The sequence below is a fragment of the Nilaparvata lugens genome, chromosome 5 (genome assembly GCF_014356525.2).
Source record: "Nilaparvata lugens isolate BPH chromosome 5, ASM1435652v1, whole genome shotgun sequence".
NCBI lineage: Eukaryota > Metazoa > Arthropoda > Insecta > Hemiptera > Delphacidae > Nilaparvata > Nilaparvata lugens.
In genome coordinates this window covers 63,609,281-63,629,488 of record NC_052508.1, presented here as the reverse complement: position 1 = coordinate 63,629,488, position 20,208 = coordinate 63,609,281, and the positions used below count along the sequence as shown (strand labels likewise).

The 20,208-nt window shown below is 33.2% G+C and overlaps 1 protein-coding gene across 2 annotated transcripts in view; it reads left to right on the top strand.

The window, feature by feature from the left end:
* Positions 1-20,208, top strand: part of LOC111063487 (A-agglutinin anchorage subunit) — a 132,349-nt gene that overhangs the window by 55,200 nt on the left and 56,941 nt on the right. The window lies entirely within an intron of this gene.

Sequence of the window (20,208 nt, the reverse complement as noted above, 5' to 3'; positions counted from 1 at the left end):
TATCTATGGTTCATGGTAATGGTATTTAGACTACGAATGATACTTATCTATGGTCTATGGTATTACTATTCGGGTATTCAGTCCAGGGATATTACTTATATATGGTTCATGGTAATGGTATTTGGACTACAAATGATACTTATCTATGCTCTATGGTACTACTATTCTGGTATTCAGTCCACGGATATTACTTATCTATGGTTCATGGTAATGGTATTGGACTACGAATGATACTTATCTATGGTCTATGTATTACTATTCGGTATTCAGTCCAGAGATATACTTATATATGGTTCATGGTAATGGTATTTGGACTACGAATGATACTTATCTATGGTCTATGGTACTACTATTCGAGTATTCAGTCCACGGATATTACTTATCTATGGTTCATGGTAATGGTATTTGGACTACGAATGATACTTATCTATGGTCTATGGTACTACTATTCGGGTATTCAGTCCACGGATATTACTTATCTATGGTTCATGGTAATGGTATTTGGACTATGAATGATACTATCTATGGTCTATGGTATTACTATTCGGGTATTCAGTCCAGAGATATTACTTATATATGGTTCATGGTAATGGTATTGGACTACGAATGATACTTATCTATGGTCTATGGTACTACTATTCGAGTATTCAGTCCACGGATATTACTTATCTATGGTTCATGGTAATGGTATTTGGACTACGAATGATACTTATCTATGGTCTATGGTATTACTATTCGGGTATTCAGTCCAGGGATATTACTTATATATGGTTCATGGTAATGGTATTTGGACTACGAATGATACTTATCTATGCTCTATGGTACTACTATTCGGGTATTCAGTCCACGGATATTACTTATCTATGGTTCATGGTAATGGTATTTGGACTACGAATGATACTTATATATGGTCTATGGTATTACTATTCGGGTATTCAGTCCAGGAATATTACTTATATATGGTTCATGGTAATGGTATTTGGACTACGAATGATACTTATCTATGGTCTATGGTACTACTATACGGGTATTCAGTCCACGGATATTACTTATCTATGGTTCATGGTAATGGTATTTAGACTACGAATGATACTTATCTATGGTCTATGGTATTACTATTCGGGTATTCAGTCCAGGGATATTACTTATATATGGTTCATGGTAATGGTATTTGGACTACAAATGATACTTATCTATGCTCTATGGTACTACTATTCGGGTATTCAGTCCACGGATATTACTTATCTATGGTTCATGGTAATGGTATTTGGACTACGAATGATACTTATCTATGGTCTATGGTATTACTATTCGGGTATTCAGTCCAGAGATATTACTTATATATGGTTCATGGTAATGGTATTTGGACTACGAATGATACTTATCTATGGTCTATGGTACTACTATTCGAGTATTCAGTCCACGGATATTACTTATCTATGGTTCATGGTAATGGTATTTGGACTACGAATGATACTTATCTATGGTCTATGGTACTACTATTCGGGTATTCAGTCCACGGATATTACTTATCTATGGTTCATGGTAATGGTATTTGGACTATGAATGATACTTATCTATGGTCTATGGTATTACTATTCGGGTATTCAGTCCAGAGATATTACTTATATATGGTTCATGGTAATGGTATTTGGACTACGAATGATACTTATCTATGGTCTATGGTACTACTATTCGGTATTCAGTCCACGGATATTACTTATCTATGTTCATGGTAATGGTATTTGGACTACGAATGATACTTATCTATGGTCTATGGTATTACTATTCGGGTATTCAGTCCAGGGATATTACTTATATATGGTTCATGGTAATGGTATTTGGACTACGAATGATACTTATCTATGCTCTATGGTACTACTATTCGGGTATTCAGTCCACGGATATTACTTATCTATGGTTCATGGTAATGGTATTTGGACTACAAATGATACTTATCTATGGTCTATGGTACTACTATTCGGGTATTCAGTCCACGGATATTACTTATCTATGGTTCATGGTAATGGTATTTGGACTATGAATGATACTTATCTATGGTCTATGGTACTATTATTCGGGTATTCAGTCCACGGATATTACTTATCTATGGTTCATGGTAATGGTATTTGGACTACGAATGATACTTATCTATGGTCTATGGTACTACTATTCTGGTATTCAGTCCACGGATATTACTTATCTATGGTTCATGGTAATGGTATTTGGACTACGAATGATACTTATCTATGGTCTATGGTACTACTATTTGGGTATTCAGTCCACGGATATTACTTATCTATGGTTCATGGTAATGGTATTTGGACTATGAATGATACTTATCTATGGTCTATGGTACTATTATTCGAGTATTAATTCCACGGATATTACTTATTTATAGTTCTACTGAAATCATCTCGTCGCAGATCTATCAGTCTGGTGACCACATTTTTTTTTGACAACCATGTCTCAATTTATATTCATAGCCTTCGTGAGTGAATGTCAAGGTCGAAAATATGGAAAACGAAGCTTTTAGGCTGGACTATTCGTGAAAAATGATGGCAAAAGTTTCGACATTCAAAATGGACATCATCAATATCAACTGCATCAATATTCGGTCAATGTTTTCACCAAAGCCATATTCTTCCTCATTTACTCTTTCTCTTTCTACCATTTTCAATTATTTTTTCATCCTCATCTTCTTCTTCTTCTTCTTTTTCCTATTCTTCTTATTCTTATTCTTTTCTCCTTCTTCTTTCATTCAAGGTTTAGGCTCTTGCCTGTTCCGACTCACTACAGTATTTTATATAGTACACTATTTCTAAAATTCAAATGAAACACATGTTTGGCTATCCAAACATGATTTTCTTCTTCTTCCTCTTCTTCTTATTCTTCTTCTTCTTCTTCTTCTTCTTCTTCTTCTTCTTCTTCTTCTTCTTCTTCTTCTTCTTCTTCTTCTTCTTCTTCTTCTTCTTCTTCTTCTTCTTCTCTTCTTCTTCTTCTTCTTCTTTTCTTCTTCTTCTTCTTCTTCTTCTTCTTCTTCTTCTTCTCTTCTTCTTCTTCCTTCTTCTTCTTCTTCTTCTTCTTCTTCTTCTCCTTCTTCTTCTTCTTCTTCTTCTTCTTCTTCTTCTTCTTCTTCTTCTTCTCTTCTTCTTCTTCTTCTCTTCTTCTTCTTCTTCTTCTTCTTCTTCTTCTTCTTTCTTCTTCTTCTTCCTTCTTCTTCTTCTTCTTCTTCTTCTTCTTCTTCTCTCTTCTTCTTCTTCTTCTCTTCTTCTTCTTCTTCTTCTTCTTCTTCTTCTTCTTCTTCTTCTTCTTCTTCTTCTTCTTCTTCTTCTTCTTCTTCTCCTCCTCTCTCCTTATGAGCCAGCATATAATTTATTTAATCTGTATGAATGAGTTTAATCTGTAATTCATCCTCTGTTCATATGCTACTCCTCCTCCTCCGCCTCCCACTCCACCTCTTCCCCATTTTATCATTCCTATCCTTTCTCATCTTCTTCTCATTTCAGATTTCAATCTTATGAGAGTCAGTGTAATACCCACGCTGAAATTCTCTCCTTCATTCCATTTAAACTGATTTGTCTCACACTCTATGTTTAATTAATCTATTGTATTTCTAAATTTATAGTATTGTTCATTATTTAAGAAATATCACAAACGATAATAATAATTGAGCTCACAGCCTTCAGCTAAAAATATTCCATCAAATTCTCATTGAAGGCAAATTTTTGCGGTTAAGAGTTGAATTTTAGCATCGTATTTTCTATTATTAAACAACCGTAATCTAACTCAACCACATCCTGTAAATGCCGGATCTAATTTTTTCATGAATGTCGATATTGATGAAAAAGAGTGAGAGAATGTAGATTAGAGAGTAGGATAAAGAAAAGATTTCGAAAGAAAAGACGAAGAAGAAATTGAAAGAAATCTAGAAGAAATTGAAAAAAATACAAATTTGCATTATTTTCCCAGGAGCCCATTGAATACATGCTCAATTTATTCGGGTGGCCTATTGCTCATAACTTTCAAACGAAAAGAATAGTTTCGAGGGAATTGAGTATGTCTTAGAATACCATAATATCGGGGACCGAGCTTCGCTCTGGAGTACAAAAGCATGAAAATGTATTACGAAAGAATAAATTATAATAATATTCATAGTTCATACAGGAATGTTCTATCTAATCACAGTGGATTCATAATATTAATCACAGTCAATTCCCAGAGGAATGCAAAAGTTTCCCTCACGAAGGCCCGGTTGCACAAGAGCCGGTTAAATTTTAATCCTGATTGATATCACGTGAACCAAAAAAGAAAAGACCATTTCAAAAAGATGGTTCTACTGGAATTAATCAGGATTAAAAATAAACCGGCTTTTTTGCAACCTGCACTGAATGATTGCAAAAGTTCAACAGCTGAGTCATAATTTTGACACAGTCCCACACACATGCACTCGCTCACTCACTTCCATCATCAACAGACAACGAAATAATTATTATCAGCTGTTTTTCCAAAGGATGAATAATAATTATCATTTTATTGTCCTCCAGCGAGTTTTCCCAGGGATGAGACCTAGTGCAATCAAATTTTTAATTATAAACCTACTATGTTCTGAATTTCCTTGGAATCGTTAGAGCCGTTTTCGAGATCCGGTGAAATACAAACATATAAACATATAAACAGAAATTGTTTGTTTAATAGTATAGGATTATTTATTCTGGAGACTTGGGCCCGGTTGCACAAAAGCTGGTTAAATTTTAACGAGAACCGATGGCTTCTCTGATTGGTTTTTGTTTAATTAATCATGATTAAAATTAAACCGGATTTTGTGCAATCGGCACAAAGACTTTGAAATTTGCACTAATTAGTCTAAAGTATCACTTCATAGGATACAAAACTGTATTCATCTATTATGATGATAATTTTATTCAATCCTCATGATCACCGTTACCGAAACCAATATCATAGAGGAACTAGAAAACTACTGAGGTGTAGTTAATAATTATTATTGATATTATTATATAAGTATATTGATTTATAGTTTCAATCATGCAATTGATAACTAATAATTAAGCCGTGTCCAATTTTTAAGAATGATTTTATAACACTGTAATAGACATTTTTTAAATTCAGACGAAGTGATAGTTTGAATTTCTGCCAAAATGATTTACAGGTAGTAACAAAATACTCAAGCTTACTAAGCAGTTAAATTTACAAGCCAGATGAATGAACACGCCCACTCAGTGTAAAAGGAAACAGCACATTTTTTCAAACAATTTATGCTAATTAATCCAGCGAATATTATCATAATACGTCTGGCCGACCAAGACAAACTGAGAAGAAAAGAGAAAAAATGTCAAGATCCAACGGAAAGATAATGGAGCCAAAAGTTATTGTGAAATGAATCCTGTTTTTATCAAGGACAGAAAAGAATTGTAACAAGAATGGCTACTGACAAAAAAGAGGTAGTGTGAGAGAGGAAGAGTGTAGAAAAGAAAGAGAAAGAGTGAAGTTAAAGGGAGAGCGTGTGAGAGGGTGTGAGAGAGAGCAGACATCTGATTAACATTCGCGTTTTTCGAATCAGATCCAAGACAACAAAGTAGCTTATTATCTGATAAGCAAGTGCGCTAATGTTACAAAAAAACGTTGCATTACGTCTAGAAATTGTTGAGCGCAAGAAAAATTGTTCGGTAAAAAATTGTTACTTACAGGTGAGAAATTTTTGAAATTCTCAAGAGTAAATTGTTGGAGTAGTGTTAAGAAAAATTGTCAATTTGATATTGAAGAACTTCTAGTTTTGCAGCAGAGGGGATCTTTAGGTAGGTGTCCCTATTCTTATTTAAGAAAATGACTTGAAATTGTCACTTGCTACAACCAGTTATTGTTATTGGAGAACTAGTTTCAGTTGTTACACGAACTTCAATCCCTGACAAAATTTTGAATGAATAGATAAATTTCTAGAGTTTGAATGTGGAGCAGAAGCATCAGAATATTATGTTACTAAACTACTGTATACTACTGTATTTATTTATTTATTTTATTTAATCACATGGATCCATTTACAGTAGTACTGTACTATCATAGCCTACTATCATAGCCTACTTATCTAAAGTAAACCATGGTACTATCCATTATAAATTATACAGAGTGAGTCATATGTTTGGAAACCCTTCAATAAATTGGAGACTGTTGTAGATATAATAAAATAACTTCCAGGATAACTCGAATTTTTCAAATGTTAACACCCTTTGTGTGGTACATCATTTTAAAGGCTTTTTTAAAACAAAAAAGATGGCATCAATAAGAAATTTCTATGATGCTTGTATCCAAAATGTCGGCTGATTGAAGTTCAAGTTTTTTTTTCAAATGAGGGGTTGTAACTCAAATATTTGAAATGTAAACACACATTGTGTTGTACATCATTTTGAAGACCTTTTCAAAAGTGACAACCTCTAAGTCAGTCCCTTATGAGTGGTTGATATCCAGTTGTACGTCAAAAGGTGGAGTACTTGACCTATAACTTATCATGAAAGTTACAGTATTATATCTATAACAGTCTCCAATTTATCTAAGGTTTCCCATACATATGACTCACTTCATATATTCCGCTGTAAGATTTCAGTTTACAGTGATCTTACAAGCGGAGCCATTTTTATAGAATTTATTATCTTTTTTAATAATACGAATTTTTAGTGTATTGGTGGCCAGTCAAGCTTCTGATTCTACTCTATTGAAATTAATTGTTACTATGAAAATGACAGAATTGAATTGAAATGGAAGTATTGAATGGAACGACAGTAGCCCTATGGAAGGAAAAGTGAATGTTGTACCCAGAGAGTACAAAAAGTATTATAAAATCAGTATAGAATAAGTATTATATAGAATTACATTTTATCATCTCTGGGATTTGATCAGAACACTGGTACTCGATTTACTCGTATCATTGAAAATCTAAATTTATCACAGGAAAAAGTAGAATAAGAAATTAAAAATAGGAAGTAGAATACTGTGTTTACTTTTGAGGGGAAAACTAGGGAACCATTCATACACGTGTTTGTTTGTTGAATAGTTATGAGTCTTTAAATTCACCATAAAAACACCATTACCATGAATGCCGTGCATCAAGTCATTATTCAGTGGTTATTCGTGTTTCCTTCATAGTGCGTTTTTGTATCATTGCTTCTATGCTATCTCTCTTCTTCCTTCTCAACCAATGTTTCTCTTTATTCCTCCACCTCTCACACACAATCTGAATATCTTCTCCTTCTCCACAAAACCCTCTCTCTCTCTCTCTCTCTCTCTCTTTTCTCCCTTATCAATTTATCCTTCTCTTTATTCCTCCACCTCTCACACACTCTGAATCTCATATCTTTCTCTACAAAACTCTCTCTGTGTCTGCCTCTCTCCCCCTTTACCTTCACTTCCATTTTTCTTTCAACTTTTTCGTTTTCTTTCTTTCTATGAAGAGCACGCCATACGGCATTGTCTGTCTATTCGTTGATTGTAAGCCGTAAAACCGCGTAGTAAAAGGCTTCCGCTCAATTCATTCCGAGTAGGAACAAGAGGCCTAGGAGGAGGAGGCGTAGGAGGAGGAGGAGGAGGAGGAGGAGTAGGAGGAGGAGTAGGAGGAAGTGGTAGAGAAGGAGGAGGAGGAGGATTGAATGGAGAAAACGTGGATGAGGGTTGTAAATTGTTAAGGAAGAGGTAGAGGGCCCAGAATTAGAGGGAAGAAAACATCTTCGTTTGGAGAGAAAATAATGATAATCACATTTGAATAGATTCATTATTAAATTTGAATTATCAATTATATAATATAGTGCAATTATTCTAGGAATCTAGCAGGAATTTAGGAGAAATTTAGGTCCACTTTTCTGACATTGATTGATTGATTGATTTTTATTTTGTGCTAGGTCTACACAGACCCATTGCACATCAAAACATTTTACAGTAGAAAAAAATAAGTAGCATGAAAGATGATGTTATTACTTCTACTTTCATTTTCTCTCACAAATTAAATCAAATTTCTAAGAAGATGTGCTAATTATTTGAAAACTCATCATTCACTTGTGAAAGAAAACTCTCATCATTAAATTAATTTTTATAATTATTATTTATTGGTGGGAGAAATGCCTGTTAGATTATTCTAATAGTTGAACTATTGTAAAGTTGAATGCATTCAGAGTCTTTCAATGCATTAATCTAGTGAATGCTCACCAATATTCGACCAGTCTTTATCTCAGATTGTGCCAAGAATAATTTCCACTTAAATCACCGGTTATTTTTGGCAGTTACTAGTTTTTATTGTTTAGCTAACGGCTAGTCAAAGAGATCTGTGTAAACACTCACTCTTCATTGAATAATATAGCTGCAACTAAAAATATTCGCATGCAAGCACTGTTTATTCTTCATGAAAGATTTTATTGCTGCATTTATTTCGCTACGAACAATACGGTGAACTGATGTGTTTTTCATCCCATTCATATTACCTCAATTCATTTTTCAACTTTGGCTCATAGTTGAATAGTTTAAATCCATTGAAAAGGCATGGATTCAGTATTATTTTCTCACATTGGCCGATGCATGATCCAGTAAATACAATAATTTATAATATTGTAATATTTATTTATCTATTTATTTATTTATTAGATAGAGCGAACAATACAATAGTCGAAAAAGAAAAAAACAGGCTATTGCGCAAAACTTCTTCAATTTCCTGATTTTGTCACAAATCGTCCAAATATTATGTAGGTTATGTTCACTTCAATTTCAACACCAAATATTTAATCTGAAACTATGAATCAGAATAAAACAAAGAATTTCAAATTTAGATAGATTGATAATGAAACTTCCGTTAAAACAAAAATTTTGTAAAAATATTGTACTTACATAAATAAATAATCATTGGCCATTTCTCACATTGGCTATTTTCTAGGGTCAATCAATGACCCATAAGAAGACTTCAAAATAACAACAGAGATGCCATATATGAGGAGATAATTTTTTGGTTCTTTGTAATATGTAATTTTCCCATTTGTCTGTGGTAATACTGAGCTATTCAACGTCTTTTTTATTAAATTACATTACGTCAATATCTACACAACTGATTTAGTACCATCCAGCAATCCAATGAATTTTTTCTTCTCTGATCAGAAAAAATACTATTTGTTTTTATGGGAGTGTTCACACATTATGCAATATCCCAATGTGTGAACACTCCCATAGAATCAAACTGTATTCTCTTTTTCTGTTCAGTAGACCAGAAATTTATCGAGAAGCAGGACGTGATTGGTAGCTATCCATTACTAGTATCTATTATTGGTACTTTTAAATAACTCTATCCCCCATTTCCAATTAAGTATGTGCTTTATAGTTGTTAAATGATTTATTGTCTCAGTTCTTCAGCTAGTTACCAAATACTTTGATATTCGCTGTTTCTCTTTCATGACTGAAATTTGAATGCTCCGACCAATGTGGGCGTGTCTTGTCTCGGCCAATGACAGAAGGTTATGAACCACCAATCATTTGGCTCCATTTCCACTACAATTATATATCATGCTGCTCGATTATGTGGCATCATTCTCACTATAATATTATATATCATGCTGCTCGATTATGAAGCTTTTAGTTCATGAGAGTTTAGTAATGGTGTAAAAACCGAAACTAATTAGTTTCTTTCAACTTCTCGCAATTCCAATGATCAAGAGCATTCCTATTCCTTCTATAAAATACCATTATCTACAACAAACCATGTCCCTTACTACAAAGAGAGTGAAACAATCATGAATTGTTTGAAATTGGGGAATTTCTTTTAGAACACGCGTCTAAGATAATAATCTGAAAAGTAGTAGTTTTACTTGAGATGAGTTGATAGATTACTGGCGCCTGCCCTGCTTTCTGTCAACTTTTTGGACTTGGCCAAGAATTTTGTTTTGTTTTCCGAGGTAAACAATAGTGTTTCTCATTTTGCAATGAACCGAATTAGACTCGACCAGTCTTCATGTCTCAGACTCGAATTAGACTCGTCTTTCTTCATTCCTCTTTCATTTTCTTCATATGTATCCTCTCTCTCTAACTTATATAATTTCTCATGCCCCAGCCACCGTTCTGATTCTTACAGAAACTAGTTCAATGTTTTCTTTTTTATTCAACGTTATTTCAATAAAAACAACTGAATGATAATAATCATTCTGATATTTAGAATCAGATGGTTGTTACTTTTTAAACATACCTGTTGAACATTCTGAGGTCAAGAATTATCCTCCATTTTGATTTACATGGAAATGTGTTCATTTTCGACTGTTCATTATCAACTCTCCTACTATATTCAGTTTTCACTTGTTATCTTTCTCTTGTTATCACAGTTATCTTTGTTCTCTCATTCCCGTCGATGTTGTAATTTTTGTCCATTCTTCTTGTTGCTGTTTCACTTCGTATTCTCCTTCAACTCTTTCTGCATCCACCACCTGTTCATGAATCAGGTTATCTCAGTAGAAAATAGAATTAAATAGATTTTAGTTGAGTGAGTCTGTATTATAGATTATGTCTCATTTGAAAACCATTCGTGAAGGGGAAGAAAAGACACGGAATCATACACATAATTCAAGATACAAATGATAAATATCATGTCACAGTTAATGTGAATCATGAAGATAATGTTAGATACAAAATCTGCAGAAAGATCACAGAATTGCAATATTCAATATAAAAACTACCAATTTCAGCTAAAAATCTCTCCAACTTGAGAGATTTCAATTCCAATACGAACAAATACTATCTCTGAAAACTATTCCAAAACTTTCTCTCATACATATAATTCGTACAAGATTATTCGAAAGGTCAACGACCTTCAACTTGAAAAACAGATTGTTGGGAACCGAAACTAGTATAAAAGAAACTTGAAACGTTATTAGAAATAATAATAATTGAAATGGAAAATCAATATCACCAGGCTGATTCAACGCAAGAAACGAAAAGGAAACTTTTGTCTTGAGCAAACATATTGTTGAAGAGCGATACTATGAAAGTTGCTACACAAGTTATAAGAAATAATAGCGTAAACTAACTAGAGGAAAATCAAGGAGATTGTCCATAAAAATACGGAGAAAACAATGTTTATTTTACAACTTCGATACCAGAATCCAACACTGAAACAACCTAGTGGAATCCATAGTGGAATCCATAGTGGAATTCCCATAGTGGAATCCACTTTGAACCGTCTGCATTTTTTGAATGAATGGTACAGATGTTTTCTGTTAGAAATGCTGACACTGCGTAGGTAATCTCACTATACGTTATAACAGCCCCCCTGTCATAAAATTTTATGACATTTAATGGCGAATCTGGAGTGAAGGCTGAGAACTTCATTCAGATATCATGACTAGACCTATAAAGGGAAAGGTTTTATGGAATTCAAGATGTGGGAGATATGAGATAGGATAAGTTTTGGGCTTATGTTTTCCTTTCCCAATTTATTTTTTCCGAGGGTCGGTGGAAACCTGCTATCACAGACTATCTAAAGGAATGGGAGTATCACACGAATAGTATATGACAATTGCCTTATGATCTCAGAAGCGCCTAAAATGTTTGTTGTTTAGTAGCTATTGATTTTCACATTCCAGCTCTTTGAATTCTTTCATTCACATTCTTTCAATTTCTTCGTTGTTCCTTGTTCTACTTCTGAATTTACCTTCTTCTTCTTCGTCGCAGTCGTCTTGTTGCTGTTGTTGTTGTTGTTGTTTTTGTTGTTGTTGTTGTTGTTGTTGTTCTTCTTCTTCTTCTTCTTCTTCTTCTTCTTCTTCTTCTTCTTCTTCTTCTCTTCTTCTTCTTCTTCTTCTTCTCTTCTCTTCTTCTTCTTCTTCTCTTCTCTTCTTCTTCTTCTTCTTCTTCTTCATCATCATCATCATCATCATCTTCTTCTTCTTCTTCTTCTTCTTCTTCTTCTTCTCTTCTTCTTCTTCTTCTTCTTCTTCTTCTTATTCAATAATAAATAAATCCTTAGTTTAAATAATGAAATTAACTTTTTGGTAGAGAGTTAGTGGGGAGGATATTTTTAATATTCTTTCCGAAGAATGGACATTGATATGTCCAAAGCTCCGTCAATTTATGTAGATGCATAACAATATAATTATTACCGTATCTATAGTTATTATATTACAAATTGCTTTTTCATATCATATACAGTTCAATAATTATTTTCTTACTCTATATCATGTAAATTCATCTATAATTTTTGCTGTATTGTAAGCTATTGTTTATAAGTGTATAAGACAGTGTATATATTGTAATCTACATAAATAAAGTACTCAATCAATCAATCAATCAATCTTCTTCTTCTTCTTCTTCTTTATTCACTGAATTTACAATTTATTTCTACTTCAATTTTGCTTCTCGTTCTCCTTCATCATTTCTACTCTTTGAATTCTTTCATTCACATTCTTTCAATTTCTTCCTTGTTCCTTGTTCTACTTCTGAATTTACCTTCTTCTTCTTCTTCTTCTTCTTCTTCTTCTTCTTCTTCTTCTTCTTCTTCTTCTTCTTTTTTTCACTAAATTCACAATTTTTTTCTACTTCAATTTTGCTTCTCGTTCTCCTTCATCATTTCTACTCCAGTATTAATCCAATTCCATCCTAACCTTCTTCTCCTTCTTCTCTCTTTCTTCTTCTATCTTGATTCTTCTGATTTTCACCATACTTTCACACTCATTTATCTCATCTTCCTATGTCCCTGCTCCTCAATCATCTTTCTCTTTTGTCACTCTTTAAATTCTTTCCTTCCTTCTCCTTTACCCACATAAGATGAACAATTCCGAAAACTAGAAGGGTACGAACACAGCCCTCACCATTTACTATGAGAATGACCCGAGACACGCATCTCTGTGATATAAACATTTGAAAAGAGGGTACACATTTTTTACGATCTTAGAAGGGGGGATACAAGAGCATTTGTTTGTCTTTATCACGTAATTTGACAATATGTTTTCGTTTCAACTCTTTTTTCCTACTTTTTCCATTTCTTATCTTCACTTTTCTCTAATTCTATCTTTCTCTCGCCATGAAAATGAAAATGTTCTTTTTGTCCTACCAAAATGCTATATCTTATCTCGTCATTGCACCAAATTGAAGACATATTGGAATGTTATGATGAAATAATGATATTAGAATTTAAATTTCCTCAGTAAGAACATAACCTATTTTTTCGGACATTTCATTATTTATCAAAACTTGGGAACAGAATAGTTTTGGGCTATTGTTCTATCCCGATCATATTCATATGATTTGTAATTATATCAACGAATAAATAAATAAAAAATAAAAAAAATTATATCTCATTACATATATCGGCTATCCATTCTCAAGTTTCATTTCAGTCATTCATCATCTCTTTATTGATCCATTCATGAAACCATTACAAATAAAAAACGTTTGTATTTTATTATGTATCATTTATCTCCTCGTCATCACCTGGGCTTAAAATACTCATGGAGAGTTAACCTGTGAATGAATAAATCTGATATACTGTAAATGAAAGTAGTGAGGATAGTATTTTTTGAGAAATTTTTAACCTGTAGTTTGTTGATTTCAAGTCTTGCTCCCGAATAGCAATAACTTAGTAACACTAAACAGAGACAAGAGATCCTCATCCTTATAGAGATATATCCTTATCCTTATCCCTATAAGAGATCCTTATAGCTTATGCTTATCCTTTATCTATGCACTAAACTTCACATTTTTAAATTTTCCATTAAATTTTAACACTGTATTTTCTAGCTTATGTTTCCACTTTTCATAGTACACAGGACGTCTGGTTAGAATACGTTCAAGTTTATTATACTTGACTAAACTCAGTTTAGACACAATACTTGAACAAGAAGCAACAGCTAATTGGCCAAATGCGGTCAAACTCGGTTTCTGACAAATAATGGGACTTGGAAGATTAGGAGAGCAACCGAAATAAGCTGTGGCCAATTAACAACAATATCTTTGTTTGTAGAGAAGATTTGTGAGAAGAGGATGGAGAACAAGGTAGTGAAGGAAGAAAGAGAAGGATAAGACGATGGAGGCTGGAGAATATGTTGGAAAGAGGAGGAGAGGAGACACTAAATGCAATACGAAAAGATGATTATGATGAAAACATTATTAAATGATGATTATTATAGAGAAGAAGACGAGAGGATAGAGAAGTAGATGATTACGATGACAATTTGGAGAAAGAAAGGATAAATGAGTGGATGATAGAGAATAAGAAGATGAGTGTGAGATATAAGTTCAAAATAGAGAGGTTGGTGGGGAAAGATAATCAAAAGTGTAAGCGGTTCCTGATTAAGAATAGGAGAAAGTAGTAATAATGAAGGAGGATTATAGGGATGAAGCGAGAAGTTTAAGAAGGTTATGATTTTGATGATGATGATGATGATGATACATTTTGGGGGGAAAAGGAAGGGGAGTGATAGAAGAAGAAGAAGAAGAAGAAGAAGAAGAAGAAGAAGAGGAAGGGAGAAGGTAATAATGAAGGAGGATAATAAAGATAAAAGGGAAAAGTTTACGAAGGTTGTGATGATTATGATTATGATGATTTTGTGGTGAGAGAAGAATGAAGAGAAGTGGAATAAGAAGAATAAGATGATGATGATGATGATGATGAAGAAGAAGAAGAAGAAGTAGCATAAGAAGAAGGAGAAGGAGAAGAGGTTGGAAAAGTTGTGAGAAGAAGAGACACTAGTGAGTTTCGTAGAAGCTGTTTATCAATAATGATTGCCAGCCAAAATGGTTGCAGTTGGCAATTATAATTGAGAGCTGTAATATATTTCAATTATATCCGAGATGTTATCAAAGAGATGTCTCTGGAGGATATTGTCATCCTTCAATTCATTTTGAAGCAGTTTTTCGATAAAAAAATTATATGATGAGAAGATTCGAGTTCCAAACCACAATGTTGGGCTGTGGTTGTTGATCCTCCACCAAATTAGTTTGAAAAATTATCGTAGTTCATTGAATCAATAGAAGAATGGATAATGTTCATCGCTTATTTTACGTTTCTCTTATCAGATCGTATCAACGAATATCCAATTTACTCTAATTTATAATATATTATAGAATATACGTACTTATTAAGTGAATATACTGTACTTAATATAGTTTTTAATACTTGTCATATTGAATACAATTTGAAAACCAATAAAGTCATATATCATTCTGTATTACCTGTTCATACATACTATGCTGTTTTCTCTTTTGTTGATATTCTTTTCATTTTTCATCATCTTCCCTTTCCTTGTTCCATTTCTCTCTTTTCTTTTTACTTATCGTACTTGGTTTCTATTTGGAAATTATCCAAATATATATGGATAAAAGCATTCCAAATGACAATATCAAAGTTTATTTATTTATACACTGTTACATACAATATCGTTCTCAATTATGAATGATTGGAAAAGGAACAACAGGCCCATGCCATAGCCCAAAACTGTTCCTTTCCCAAATTTAGATAGAAATTGTCCAAAAATAGGTTATGTTTACACTTCACGATTTTTGTCCAATTTTGAGTCCAAAATGAACCAAATTAAATAAGAATACTTCACTGAATCACCACTGATAACTGAAAAATACTGTATTAATAATTAACAATTCTTAAACTTGAAAAGAAACTCAAATTAACTTCTAAAACTGAATGTTAATACATTTCGAGGAACCTGAACGTGATAATTCAGAATACAGTACCAAAATATTGAATTTATTAATGTTCCTTGTCATTTATAGGAAATAATATTATCCACTTCAATTTTCAAGATTAAGAACCTGTCAAATTAAAAATGCATTCCAAAATGAATTACCCATACAAACTATTTCATCTAAATCTTTAGAATATACAACTCCAAATAATATCTTGTAATCTGTTATTTATTCCAATAATAGAATAGAATGACTGACTTGATTCTTCCCAGAGAGAGAAGTTTGGGCGGAGTCGGCCCTCTCTTACCTTCAACTCTCAAATTATATGTTATTCATTATTTTAAAACATAGCCTGCCGTATTCAATTTCAAAGAAGTAAAAGATTCAATATCAAAGGTTGAAATGAGCCTCTTATAAAAAAGTCTGTCTGATCTCAGATTGAAATCCCAACACCTTATTCAATAACTCAGTTACAATCCCTAAATCGTAAATATACCGTAATACTTAATTCCTCGAAGTGAAAAACCATAATTATTAACTGAATAATATAGACTATGCTAATCTCAGCCTAGCTCCAACCACTTATTATACCTGATCAGTGGTTTACAAGCCGTAGGTTATGGGTGGACTCAATAGAATCAATATCTAAAAATAGCCGGTCGGGAGACACAATAATAAAGTCAATGAAACGAGCTCACGCACAAGTTAACAATATCAATGGTGTGCTCACTATATCAACTCTATTTCTGGTATCGCAGTATTACCTTAATAATGTTTGAACACGTGCTATATATAGTAGACTAGGTGTGACTGGGTATAGATTATAGGGAGTCTGATGATGTGTATAGGTATACTGTGATGCGATGTAGTTCAGAGCAGATATAGATGACATTTGATACTGTGTTGAAGATTGTTTGCGGAGAGATATCCAACTGAGGTAGATGAGAATACTGTATAGGAGAACAAAAGGATAAGAAAGAGGTGGTGGAAGAAGAGGGTGAGGAAGTGGAGGAGGAAGATGAGGAGGGAGAGGAAGTGGAGGAGGAAGATAAGGAGTATGAGGAAGATGATGATGGGGAAAATTAGGAAGAGGAGGAACAGGATGGATAGGGAAAAACAGGAACGAGAATAATGAGTAATAATGAATAAATGAGAAGAAAGTGGGAAGAGGTAGAATCGATAGAGTTGGAGATGAAGTAGAGGAAAAAACCAATGAAATGGAGAAGATGATTATCCAAAAGAGGATGACGGAAGAAGAAAATAAACAAGGATAAGAAGAAGGGGACAGAGAAAGAGATAATGGAATAGCAGAGGGAATTGAGAATAGCTCTGAGAATTGAGAATTTGAGAAACCCAGAACTTAAAAGGAACAATAAAGCATTGGATGGGGTGAAGATAGAGTAAAATGACTAGAATGGTGTTGGAAAAAGGAGAAACATGAGTAAAAGAGAGACTTAGATTTGAGAAAATCGAGACGAAGGAAAGATCTGGAACAAGATGTAGAAAAAGAAGGAGAAGGGACGTGAAAAATGGAAAGGAAATGATAGAGAGAACATTTAGAAAGTAATGCTAGAGAAGATTGGATGAGAAGCAGGAGATGGAAGAAGAGGATGTAAGAAAAAGAGCAGAATGAATGGAATTAGAAGAAAATTCCTTGATAATGCTATACTTTTGTGACAGACGTTCACAGAATTATTAAACAAATATCGAAAAATGGATGGAAGATTGAGAGATGGTGAAATAACGAAAAATACGAAAGGAGTATGCGTTGGTGGGCGATGAGAGGTAGAAAAAGAACACTGAGAAAATTTGAGAATAATTATTCATTTATTAGAAGGCATGAGGTGAAACCCAGAACATGAAAGGTAGGAATAGGAATTGAGAAAGTAGATGATGAAGGTGGAAGAGTGGAGAAAGAGAGTGGAAAAGGAAGAAGATTTATGAAGAGCAACTTTTGCAAATAACTCCACCCACTTGTTGCTATGTTGGGAGTCAAAGCGACACGAGTTGAGACTATGTAGGTTATGTTTCTCGGAATAGATACCTTGGTTTCAGGTGAACTATACATGAAGTAATTACATATATAGTTACATTCATGTAATATGTATTAAATATATCATTTACATAGTGTATATTATATGTAAGCAAGCATATGTATATATTTATTTATTAAAAAGAGCAGATTTCCTGAAGTCTAGGGATATAGATAGATAGTTCAATATTGTGTTCAAGGAAGTTTCTCTATAGTGTGGTCCACATTATAATGGCAGTGGATAAAGATAGAAGAATAGCGATGCCGATTCTCTGTATTAATTAATTATATTTCTATACCGTCAAAAACATAATTGTCATCGTTGTGGACCTAGAAAAGGATAGTACCACCGGCTTTGTCGAATGATAGACAAGGATAGCAAAACCAAAGTTGATCAAATACTGTCATTATAATGTGGACCTCAATATAGGGACGATATCATATAAACAATAATTTTCCTCTCTCTCTCTCTCTACTATGTATCGTCATGGTTCATCCATGTTCCATCTTCTATTCTCTTGTATAAACTATGTAAATACTCCATTCACGTTATGACTGCCTCGTTGAATCAATTTCTCCATTTTTGATGAGAGGTATCCTTATTCTCCTATGCCTTGTCAATGTTTTCAAACCTTCAATAATTCTCAATGCAATGTTTTTTAATTGTTTAATTTCTATAAATAAATTTACCGCTCCATAGAATAGCAATCAATCATTCTGTGGTCATTATCGAAGTTATTTCCATTCCTTCTCTGCTTATTCTGAAGCGAGACTCAACAGTCTCGATTTTTTCTGAATTCTGTTCCATCTCTTCATTGCATTCTATTTTTATTTCTTATCAATAATTTATACAATAATTTCTGACTAAATTTTTTTGTTCAAAAATCAATCAGGCTTCCCTAAATTCCAATCTTCTTCTTTTATCTACTCTCCTGCTTCTTCTTGTTGTTTTTCTTCTTCTTCTTCTTCTTCTTCTTCTTCTTCTTCTTCTTTTTGTTCTTCTTCTTGTTCTTGTTATTGTTGTTGTTGTTGTTGTTGTTCTTCTTCTTCTTCTTCTTCTTCTTCTTCTCCTTCTTCTTCTTCTTCTTCTTCTTCTTCTTCTTCTTCTTCTTCTTCTTCTTCTTCTTCTTCTTCTTCTTCTTTCTTATTCTTCTTCTTGTTGTTCTTGTTGCTCTTGTTCTTTTTCTTGTTCTTTTTCTTGTTCTTCTTCTTGTTCTTCTTCTTGTTCTTCTTCTTGTTTTTCTTGTTGTTGTTGTTGTTGTTGTTGTTGTTGTTGTTCTTCTTCTTCTTCTTCTTCTTCTTCTTCTTCTTCTTCTTCTTCTTCTTCTTCTTCTTCTCGTTTTCCCGCTTGTTCTTCTTCTGCTTCTACTTTTCCTCCTTCTTCTTTTTCGTGTTTCTTCTCCTTGTTCCTCCACCCTCCATTCCCAAAACTCTTAATCCTTCTCCATCTCTCCAGCTCCCTCATCAACCCTACTTCTTCCTTTTCGTCAAACGCTTTCTCCACCCCATAACATCCTTTTCCTTCTGGCTAATTACGCCTTCTCCCTTCCTTCCTCATCACCTCTTTGTCCCACTCAGAATCACATCCCTCTCCAATCTCAAACCTTAGAAACCCCGATAAAATCTATAATGAGAGTGAAACCATGCCGAGTCAGTCGAAAGGCACGTGTAGTCCTTGGTCCAAAGTTTATTCGCGATTTCTGTTTCCAAAGGTCGATAGCTCTATATTTGTCAATAAATAATATATTATTTCATAGATGTATTTCACAGTCACATGTATAGGATTTGAATAAATAGGTGTGTTCCTACAAACAGAGGTCCAACAGATTTTACGCCCACATATTATTTTTTTCTTATCTCGTATTCCAAGTAACTTATAATGTGAATGGAAGAAGGAGTTGTTAGTTGGGTTAGGTGGATTATATTTAATCTTAAGTCTAACTTAACCTCAAGTGTATTGGAAAAATTTATTTTATTTATTTACAATGCAAATGACACTATTGTAATAACATTGGAAGATAAAATAATAAGATAGTCCTTGTGCTATTTTTCTTCCAAATTTATAGGTGACAAAGTCCAAGATAAGGTTAGAATTTCACTTGCACAATTTTTATAAAATTTTAGTACAAAATAAACATGAATACATCTTAAGTGTATTGGAAGAGTGTATTCGAGAAGCAATTTACTAAATTTCTAATTTTTCGTATTTCTAATATAAGGGTATATTCTCTCAATAATTACTTCTGCCATATGCCAAGCTATTGATGATGATAATAGTGAATAAAGCAAATATTCGTTAGTTGGGATGGGATAGTTAACATTAAAATTTGGGTGAAAAAGAGTATATTTGTGAAAATATAATTATACTATCTCATATTTTTCCATTTCTGTTTCTTTCATATTCTAAACTTTGTAAATGAATCAAAACGTTTTTGGCTTGAATAGAGTGATTTATTGTTCTTGAGTGCCAAAAAGAGTAGGCATATACCGTATTTGAACAGGAATGCTTT